The sequence below is a fragment of the Natator depressus genome, chromosome 3 (assembly GCF_965152275.1).
Source record: "Natator depressus isolate rNatDep1 chromosome 3, rNatDep2.hap1, whole genome shotgun sequence".
Lineage (NCBI taxonomy): Eukaryota > Metazoa > Chordata > Testudines > Cheloniidae > Natator > Natator depressus.
In genome coordinates this window covers 17,761,813-17,772,797 of record NC_134236.1, presented here as the reverse complement: position 1 = coordinate 17,772,797, position 10,985 = coordinate 17,761,813, and the positions used below count along the sequence as shown (strand labels likewise).

The window sequence follows — 10,985 nt, the reverse complement described above, 5'->3', positions numbered from 1 at the left end:
AGAGCCATCCTCTTTGGAACCCCCTTTCAGGTAGTTGAAAGCAGCTATCAAATTCCCCCTCATTCTTCTCTTCTGCAGACTAAACAATCCCAGTTCTCTCAGTGTCTCCTCATAAGTCATGTATTCCAGTCCCCTAATCATTTTTGTTGCCCTCCGCTGGACTCTTTCCAATTTTTCCACGTCCTTCTTGTAGTGTGGGGCCCAAAACTGGACACAGTACTCCAGATGAGGCCTCACCAATGTCGAATACAGGGGAATGATCACGTCTCCCGATCTGTTGGCAATGCCCCTACGTATACATCCCAAAATGCCATTGGCCTTCTTGGCAACAAGGGCACACTGTTGACTCATATCCAGCTTCTCGTCCACTGTAACCCCTAGGTCCTTTTCTGCAGAACTGCTGCCGAGCCATTTGGTCCCTAGTCTGTAGCAGTGCATGGGATTCTTCCATCCTAAGTGCAGGACTCTGCACTTGTCCTTGTTGAACCTCATCAGATTTCTTTTGGCCCAATCCTCTAATTTGTCTAGGTCCCTCTGTATCCTATCCCTACCCTCCAGCGTATCTACCTCTCCTCCCAATTTAGTGTCATCTGCAAACTTGCTGAGGGTGCAATCCACACCATCCTCCAGATCATTTATGAAGATATTGAACAAAACCGGCCCGAGGACCGACCCTTGGGGCACTCCACTTGATACTGGCTGCCAACTAGACATGAAGCCATTGATCACTACCCGTTGAGCCCAACAATCTAGCCGACTTTCTATCCACCTTATAGTGCATTCATCCAGCCCATACTTCTTTAACTTGCTGGCAAGAATACTGTGGGAGACCGTGTCAAAAGCTTTGCTAAAGTCAAGGAACAACACGTCCACCGCTCTCCCCTCATCCACATAGCCAATTATCTCGTCATAGAAGGCAAATAGATTAGTCAGGCATGACTTGCCCTTGGTGAATCCATGCTGACTGTTCCTGATCACTTTCCTCTCCTCTAAGTGCTTCAGAATTGATTCCTTGAGGACCTGCTCCATGATTTTTCCAGGGACTGAAGTGAGGCTGACTAGCCTGTAGTTCCCAGGATCCTCCTTTTTCCCTTTTTTAAAGATGGGCACTAATTAGCCTTTTTCCAGACGTCCAGGACTTCCCCGGATCGCCATGAGTTTTCAAAGATAATGGCCAATGGCTCTGCAATCACATCCGCCAACTCCTTTAGCACTCTCGGATGCAGTGCATCCAGCCCCATGGACTTGTACTCGTCCATCTTTTCTAAATAGTCCCGAACCTCTTCTTTCTCCACAGAGGGCTGGTCACCTCCTCCCCATGCTATGCTGCCCAGTGCAGTAGTCTGGGAGCTGACCTTGTTCGTGAAGACGGAGGCAAAAAAAGCATTGAGTACATTAGCTTTTTCCACATCCTCTGTCACTAGGTTGCCTCCCTCATTCAGTAAGGGGCCCACACTTTCCTTGACTTTCTTCTTGTTGCTAACATACCTGAAGAAACCCTTCTTGTTACTCTTAACATCTCTTGCTAGCTGCAACTCCAAGTGTGATTTGGCCTTCCTGATTTCACTCCTGCATCCCCGAGCAATATTTTTATACTCTTCCCTAGTTATTTGTCCAATCTTCCACTTCTTGTAAGCTTCTTTTTTGTGTTCAAGATCAGCAAGGATTTCACTGTTAAACCAAGCTGGTCGCCTGCCATATTTACTATTCTTTCTACACATCAGGATGGTTTGTCCCTGTAACCTCAGTAAGGATTCTTTAAAATACAGCCAGCTCTCCTGGACTCCTTTCCCCCTCATGTTATTCTCCCAGGGGATCCTGCCCATCAGTTCCCGGAGGGAGTCAAAGTCTGCTTTTCTGAAATCTAGGGTCCGTATTCTGCTGCTCTCCTTTCTTCCCTGTGTCAGGATCCTGAACTCGACCATCTCATGGTCGCTGCCTCCGAGGTTCCCATCCACTTTACTAATTCTTCCCGGTTTGTGAGCAGCAGGTAAAGAAGAGCTCTGCCCCTAGTTGGTTCCTCCAGCACTTGCACCAGGAAATTGTCCCTTACCCGTTCCAAAAACTTCCTGGATTGTCTGTGCACCGCTATATTGCTCTCCCAGCAGATATCAGGATGATTGAAGTCTCCCATGAGAACCAGGGCCTGCGATCTAGTAACTTCCATGAGTTGCCAGACTATATATATATATATATATATATATATATATATATATATTTGCCTTCAGTTATTTGAGTGGTTAGAGTTCACGTTTTCAAACTTTGCTCTGGAATCATGAGGGCTAGAAACTTTTTTTTCGAGATGAAAGCTGAGATTCTCACATAGTCAGGACTCCAGCACAGGGGTGCTATTTCAGATTTTAACCGTGATTTCAGAGGCTACTTAGGCACCTGAAAACTCTAGGTGTGATGTTTTGTTTTGTTTTGTGTTGCAGATAAGTTAGAAATTAACTGCTTGGAACACTGTATCTAATTCCTATATAAAGAAAGAAAAACACCAATTAAAGCCATATTTTAAGTTTATATGTAAATTTAGAACAATCTGGAGAGAATACCTCAATGCTTGGGTTTGGAAATATCTTGTATCAGTTTTGGAGCCTTAGCACAGATACTTTGTACACTACCTTTAGTAGAGATAAATAAAAATAAATAAAATTTGCCTAATATCTGCTTACTTTCTCTGGCACACACTGTGTTACCACAATTATCCACTCTATTTTAGTCAATTGTTTTTTCACTCCACTAAAAAGATATTTACTTAATTTTAACATGCACAGTTAAGTTTTCTCCCCCTTTTTAATTAAGAATGGGAATTTGTTTAATTATTTTGGCATTTCTGTTTACTAATCACAGTCATATATGTGACTCATTAATATTTGAATCCATCATTACTATTAGTATCGGACTTGGAACTGCATTTATTTTCATGTGAATTTTAAGTTATTTTACAGATATAATAAATAAATATAATTTGAAAATAAGCAACCTTCATCTGCACAGTGCCTAAAGTTTTGTGTTTAGATTTAAAAAAAAAAAACTGGCACTGCTAAGGTGAGTACAAGCTAAATTTAAATTCTAGAAGGATACTATTATTTGATTGTGTGTGTGTTGGGGAGAGTGTGTGGGAGACTGAAGGTGTGTATGTGTGAGATTGTGTGTGCTGAATGATTGTGTCAGCACACTCAGGGCTGGCCTTACCATGAGGCAAACTGAGGCGGCCACCTCTGGTGCCAGACCGGGGGGGTGGGCACCACTAGGACCCAGAGTGTAGAAAATTGTGTCTGCTGCTAGTGCATATGTATTATTTCTGCTCTAGATGCACAGGGATGGTGGAGTGCTGTGCTGGAGGAAGGAGGGTACAAGAGACCTAACAGGCAGGCAGGAGAAAAGGTGAGAGGGAACAACAGAAAGCAGCAGGATCTGCAGGGAGAGAGAGGAGGAGGAGCCTCTTATGTACCTCTGTAGCACCCCAGGAGCCTGGACTGGTTGACACCAGCTTCTCAGGGAGCTTCCTGTTTCCTGCTGCTTCCCTGAACCCTCTTGAGGAGAACAGGCAGTCAACTGAAGTAGTAGGAGCCAGTTAGGCCCTGCTACCAGCCTGCTTATTTGTCCCCTTCAACTGAGTGTTGAGAGCCACTATCGCTGGCACAGAACAGCAGTCATGAGTGAAAGAAGAAAACACCCCTCTGAGGCAGCATTCAGAAAAAGAAAAGCAAGCCAAAGGAAGCTTTTCTAGCTAAGCAGGAAGCAGTTCTCCTGAGATACATAGACACAAATGTTCACAGTGAGCCTTCCGGCCCCAGTGAGGATGTGAGTGGTGAGGAGATGCCTGATCGTACAGTTAGTCAGAGTGCAGGTGACCTGGCAGCTACTGCAGCATCCATATCTCCATCTCAAATGGATGTAACCATGCACATTCCTGAAGAAAAGTGTAGATCAGAGAAGAGTGTGGTGGAGGTGCAAGAAACAGGTGCTGCTGAGTTTAGTTCCTTAAGTTTAGATGATCCAGGACTGTGGACCCACTTGAGCAGTAGTCTGAGGGACTTCCCTGTACTGCATGGGCCACAGCAAGTGAAAAATGTCATGTTCCCCACAGACAATGAAAATAGAAGTTTCCATTCAACACATTACTGGCGTGAAATCCCCAATGGTGACAAAGTGGAGAGGCCATGGCTTATGTACTCAAAAACCCAGAATGCTGCATACTGTTTTTGTTGCAAACTCTTCCAGTCTAATGTTCCAGCCACATTGGGTTCTACAGGAACAAAGGACTGGAAAAATCTGTCTAGAAATCTGGCATGCCATGAGAAGGCAGGAAATCACCAGAGAGCATTCCATAGGTGGAAAGAGCTTGAGATGAGACTAAGGTTAAAGGCCAGCATAGATGATCTGCATCAAGAGAAGATTGCATCAGAGTCCCTGTACTGGCAAAATGTTCTGAAAAGGCTCATTGCCATTGTGAGAATGCTTGCTACCCAAAACCTAGCACCGTGTGGCACTTCAGATCAGCTGTATGTGCCAAACAATGGAAACTTCCTTAAAATTGTGGAGCTGATGGCTGAGTTTGATGTTGTACTCCAGGAGCATCTAAGAAGAGTCACCACCCAAGAAATATACACACACCACTACCTTGGAAAAACAATTCAAAATGGGATCATACAGTTACTGGCAACAAAAGTCAAACAGAAGATTGTGGCAGATCTGAAGTCAACAAGATAGTACTCTGTTATTCTGGACTGCACACCTGACCTCAGCCATATGGAACTGTAGGGAGCCAGGGTGGCTTCCCTTCGAACCAGAGTGTAAAGAGCCACCCTCTCAGCCTGAGTGGGCGGGGCCAGACCAAGCTTACGCCAGTCCCCGGAAGGGGAGGGGTGGGACAGGAAGTACAAAGGGCAGGGCCCTTTGCCCAGTGAGGAGAGCACCAGGGAGGGAGACAGACACAGGCTGCTCCCTTGCGATCCTGCTGCCGACCCAGGGGAGGCCCGGGGCCAGGAGGAACCTGACCGGGAGGAAGGCCTGTGGCGACCAGGACTGCCAGCCGCTGAGTACCCGGAGGACCTGGAGGGGCCAGGCGGTAACCCGGGCCAGCGTGAGCCCGACACAGAGAGGGAGCTGGAGCTGCCAGCAGCGGAATACCTGGACAAGCTGGAGGGACCAGAGAGACCCGCTTGAGAGACCGGGTAGGAAGTAGCCCAGGGGCAGAACTGCACCGTGGGGTGGGTATGTTTGGTCAGCGGGCGCGGATGGCCCCCTGCTGACCCAGCGGCGGGACCTTCACCTCCCGCCACTGTCAGGGCCCTGGGCTGGAATGCAGTGGAGTTGGGTGGGCCTGCGTTCCCCTACCCTGGCCAACCTGCCTCGGGTAGCAAAACTGTGCGCTACCAACCCGTGCCGGCGCTCCCCGGCCTGAGGGGCGCGCCGCAGACTCCGGCCAGCACACCTTTCCTGCTAATTCCCCAGCGCCCGAAAGGTGTGACTAAGGCCTGCCAGTGGGGCCATAGCTCTCCATCGCCCCCTAGGGGCTCGAAACCTGTCACAGGAACAAATGACTTTAATGGTGCAACAGCAGAACCTAGTGGAAAATGTCCCTGCAATGGTGACTGTCAGAAAGCATTTTCTAGAATTTATTGACATTGATGATACTACAGGAGCTGGTATGACAAATGTGCTTCTTAAAAAACTGGAAGATATGGGAATTGCGATAGATGACATGAGAGGTCAGGGCTACGATAATGTGTCAACATGAGAGGAAAGAACAGAGGAGTGCAGACACGGATCCGAGAGTTAAAGCCTCGAGGTTTTTTTGTCCCATGCAGTTCTCATTCAATGAACTTGGTGGTCAGTGATGCAGCATCAGCTTCTAGAGAGGCTGCTGAATTGTTTAATGTAATTCAAAGCATCTATGTATTTTTGTCTGCATCAACTCATCGATGGCAAATTTTGAAGCAACATCTGAGAACGTCCTCTCTGACACTGAAACCACTGAGTGCCACAGGATGGGAAAGTCGAATGGAGGCGATAAAGCCTATCAAACACCAAATTGGGAAGATAGATGATGCTATAGTTGCCATTATGGAGGATAATGCTATGACAGGAACTGTTTGTGGGAGAACAGTGGCAGAGGGAAATAGAATTACCAGAAACATACATAACTTCAAATTTCTGTGTGGCTTAGTGTTGTGGCTTGACATACTGTTTGAAATAAATGTTGTAAGCAAGAGACTCCAAGGTGTTGACCTTGATATATGTGGAGCAATGGAACAAATGGACAAAGCAAAGTCATACCTACAGTCTTACTGGTCAGATGAGAGATTTCAAAATATTTTGAAGAGTGCATAGAAGCTGGCAGAGGAACTTCATACTGAAGCTATTTTCCCACCCGTTCAAGAATACAAGAGTCACCGAAGAAGATGGCATTTTGATTACGAGGCACGGGATAATCGCATAAGAGACCCCAAACAACAATTCAAAGTTGAATTCTTTAACCAGGTGCTAGATTGTGCAATACAGTCACTTGAGGAACGTTTCATGCAGCTCAAGGAACACAGCGGTATATTTGGGATGTTGTATGATATTCCAAAACTCCTCACTATACCTGAAGAAGACCTACACCAGCAATGCAGGGCACTAGAGACAGTGTTGACCCATGATGACATGCGCTATATTGATGCGAGTGATTTAGGTGATGAACTGAAAGTCCTTTCAAGATACATTTCAGCAGGATCAACTCCAAAGGCTGTTCTGGAATGTAGGTGCACAAATAAGATGACCACCCTCTTTCCAAATGCTTTTTTTTGCTCTGCGTATACGTCTAACACTTCCTGTAACAGTTGCCAGTGGAGAACGCAGCTTCTCCAAACTGAAGTTAATAAAAACACATCTACACTCCACAATGACACAGGAGAGGCTGGTTGGCCTTGCAACCATCTCAATAGAGCATGAGCTGGCCCAGACTGTGGACCTTCAGGAAGCAGTTCAAATCTTTACAATCAAGAAGGCACCGAAAGCACCACTTTGATTATTCAAACAGATAAAAATGCCAGTGTTTACTATGCAGACAAGAAAAGTTGTTGGATCATGTTAAAGAAGTTCTGTATTAAAATCACAAATGAGTTTGATTCCCCATAGTTTAAATTCCAGGGTATTACTGATTAAGAGGTCTCTTGGTTTTTGGTACTGTTTCTCTCCCTCTATGTGTGAAACTTGCAAGCTGCTAATTGCGTTAGTACATTTTAAGACAGAGTCTGTTCTCAAAGCAATTCACACAGAGAGAGACTCAAAGCAATACTCTGTAACAACAGAAACAGCAACCAGAGACTCCCCGCCCTTTTGTTGTATTAACAATTGTGATTAAAATAGAAATAGAGGATGTATGTGGATGGATGCTTGGTGTGGATAATAACTGAATGATCAGGGAGGTGCCAGCCTAAGAATCCAGTGTCCATCGGCTGAAGAAGGCGTCAAGTGGAAATAACCAGAGGACTCCCGGAGGGCAGACTGGAATCCACGCAACAGCCTCAAGAATGGGAGAACCAAAGAACAAGATAACATCTGGTAGCATGGAGCCGTCAGGAATGTGCCATCTGCTGATTGATTCAGCAACAGCATGATGAAGCAATTCCCATAGACTGGCATAGGAAAAATTCCTATAAAAATGGACTCTAGAAAGTGAGAACTTTGGGGTCTGATTCTGCAAACCAACTTCCAGGAGCATCAGATGAGCATCTGACAAGGCCCTGCTCCTTCCTCATGTCCAGGCCACCTGGCCAGTGGCTTGGCATGAGCAACTCGAAGGCTGGTAACTATGATAACAACCTTGCAGAACCTGTGTGTGTGTGTGTGTGTGTGTGAATAAATATGAGATTGAATGGAATGTTATAGCTATAACTAACTGCTTACTATGATTCTTTCTGTATCCACAATAAATGTGGTATTTTGCCTTTTCCCCTTTAATAAGATCTTGCTGGTTTTTATTTTATTGGTATAACAAAGTTACATTTGCTGTTCAGGCATTTGAAAGTTAAGTGTTACTTAAAATTGTTGAACAAGGCATTTTAAGTTGTTAGTTCTCCTTTATTGGGGTAGGTAGAAGAGCAGTACCATGAGAGGATTAGAACAGGAAGAAGGCAGAATTGAGACCTTTCAAAGTTTTGGCCCAAGCGAGGGAGCATGGGGGCATCATTTGAGCTCCCCGCCTCGGGTGCCAAAATGTTGTGAGCTGGCCCTGAGCACACTGTCTCTTTAAGCCAAGCATGCAGGAGTCTGAACACTTGTTCAGTACAGCTGCAGCAGCAGCTCCTACTCCTGAGTCAGAGGCACCTGCACAGACAGGCATCTGTCCCCACCTCCCCAGCTCAGCGGAGACCCACTCGGCCACGGCCACCTCTAGCATCGGATGAGCTCCTCTAGTGCTGCACCAGCCGTGGATCAGCTTCCCAGAGAAGAGGAGACTGCCAGGGTGACAGGAGCTGGGCAGCCGGAGAGTGGCGGCTGCTGGCTGGGCAACCAGCTCTGGGAGGGGTGCTACAGGTGGGGGCTGAGGCAAATTTTCAGGTGGCTATAGTCCCTGCAAATCCTCCCTTGCACCACCCTGTTTGTAAAATTATAATGTGGTACAAAACTTGGGGGTGGGGGCCAGGTCCCCCCCTTCCCTCCCTAAATGGCGCACCGCTCCAGGAGCTGGGGCTTCAATAAAAACACCCAAAATTGCGAGGCTCATGAAAAAACTAACAAGAGTTGACAACACTGTTGGACTAAACTCTATAATGGAGACCTGCAAAACAATAAACAACCATACTTTGCATTTAAATGGCACTTTACAGCCATAGATCTGAAAGTACTTTACACAGAAGTATAAGCATTACTATTTGTATTTTAAAGATGGGGAAACTGAGGCACGGAGCGGGTGAGTGAATTGCCCAAGGTGACACAGCAAGTCAGTAGTAGAACCAGGAAAACAACTCAGGGCATCCAACTCTCACAGCTACGTTCTCGCACTTCACCATGCTGCTTCCCAAGAAGTAAGCATGCTACAGAAAGCATAAGACGTCTAGTTCCACTGGCACCCCTTCCTGTTTCCAAAATGGGGCAGCCCTGCCTCGCAGAAATGATACAAGGGAGCCAGAAAGGGGGCATGCCATGGAATCGCTTCTCCCTTTCTATGCCCCCAGCTGAGTTCTCCTTGCTTTGCATCCTCTCCTGGCATAGAAGCATTGTGGAGAATCCACCCCTTTGCAATTACGTGCCTTTGGTTAAATAAAACATTCTGATGACATTAGGTTGTGGCTCCTACCAGCCTCCTTCTACCGCCCCTTACTATGATGAACCTGTATTTCATATCATTGGAATTACATGGGTGGATAAGAGGTTACTCCACATCAAAGTGGGAGAATAATAATTGTATTATTATTTATCATTTGTATTTATCGTAGTCCAGCCAGCCAGCCTAGGAACCTAGTTATGGACCAGGACTCCATTGTGCTAGGTGCTGTACACACACAGAGCAAAAAGACAGTCCCTGTCCTGAAGAGCTTACAATCTAAGTATAAGGCAGAGACAACAGATGGATCCAGACAGTTGAGGAGTACAAGGAAACAAGTGAGACAGTATTGGCCAGCATGATAGGCTGTGATCTCAGCACTCCAGCAGCCTAACCGTTGGTAGGGATCATGACAAAGGAGAGTTAAAGGGGTTTTGAAGGAGGACAACGATTAAGTTTTACAGATGTTTACAGTGAGCTTCTCCTGAGCGTGAGGAGCAGCATGGGAGAAAGAACAAATGTGCCGGTTTGCCCTTACACCCAGTTCCTGCATGCACTTACATATATTAGGAGCTTTGCACATGCATAGTCCCACTGAACACAATGGATCTACTCACATGTGAAAAGTTACTTATTTTCATAAGTGTTTGCTACAGTGGTGGTTTCAGGGCAGAGATTGTATTGCCTGTACATTCTGCAAAGCCCCTTGCTTTACATAGATCAAAAGTGTGCTAAAAGCCATAATGTGAATATTACATTTTTGCTACTCAAAGGGGTATACACTAAAGGAATTAGTTTTAAAAACTCTGGCCCAATCCTTCACCCACTGAATTCCCTGGGAGTTTGTAAATGACTTCAGAGAGAGCTGAATCCCACTGCAATGCCAAACAAAACTAGCAAAAGGTTAGTCGTGTCAAAGGGATGCTGTGATGTATTTTGCAATGTTTTATTGTAGACTGTAATCATTACTCTGCACCTCAAGTGTTGCTCTGTGTACAGTATTTTGATGTACTTGTAAAAGTTCATTTTGATTCTCCTCTGCTGTCCTGTTGAAGATGCATCCACTTACCTGAATAGCAATCCCACTAAAGTTAATTTGACACCTTGTTTGCTGAGATTTCCTAAAGGACATTTTTCTCTCTTTTGTACAGACAAAAAAACCCCCAAACTCCTCAACCCAAAGCACCTCGGAGTGATAAACACATAGTGCCAAATTCTTACCTAATTTATACTCCCTGCTGCCAACGTCAACATCAACATCTCTAAATACAGGGCTCAGTACAGGTAATGGGGTGAAATGTTATGGCATGTAATATACAGAAAATCAGATTAGATGATCTAATAGTTCCTTCCAGCCTTAAAAAAAAAAATCTATGAATCTAAAGTTTGTCCTTTATTCTCTATCCCTGTTCATCTCTCATGTTGACGGCTATAGCCTCCTTTCTATACTCCCCAGTCTAGTCTATCCAAAACAGGGTTGACACAATCATCTTCCTCTCCTGTCATTCTGACCTTATCTCTTTATGGTACTTATGTGGCCTCCATCACCATTGTATCTTAGTACCTCACCATTTTTAATACATTTACCGTCAATACATTTACCTTCCCCAGTGAGGTGGGGAAATGCTATTATTCCCATGCTAGAGATGGGGAATTGAGGCACAAAGAGACTGAGTAACTTTCCTAAGGTCATAGAGGAAGTCTGTGAGAGGGCTGGGAACTG

General features: G+C 45.5%; 1 protein-coding gene across 1 annotated transcript in view; it reads left to right on the top strand.

The window, feature by feature from the left end:
• Positions 1-10,985, top strand: part of LOC141983762 (24-hydroxycholesterol 7-alpha-hydroxylase-like) — a 57,493-nt gene that overhangs the window by 26,505 nt on the left and 20,003 nt on the right. The gene's annotated exons all lie outside the window — the stretch shown is intronic.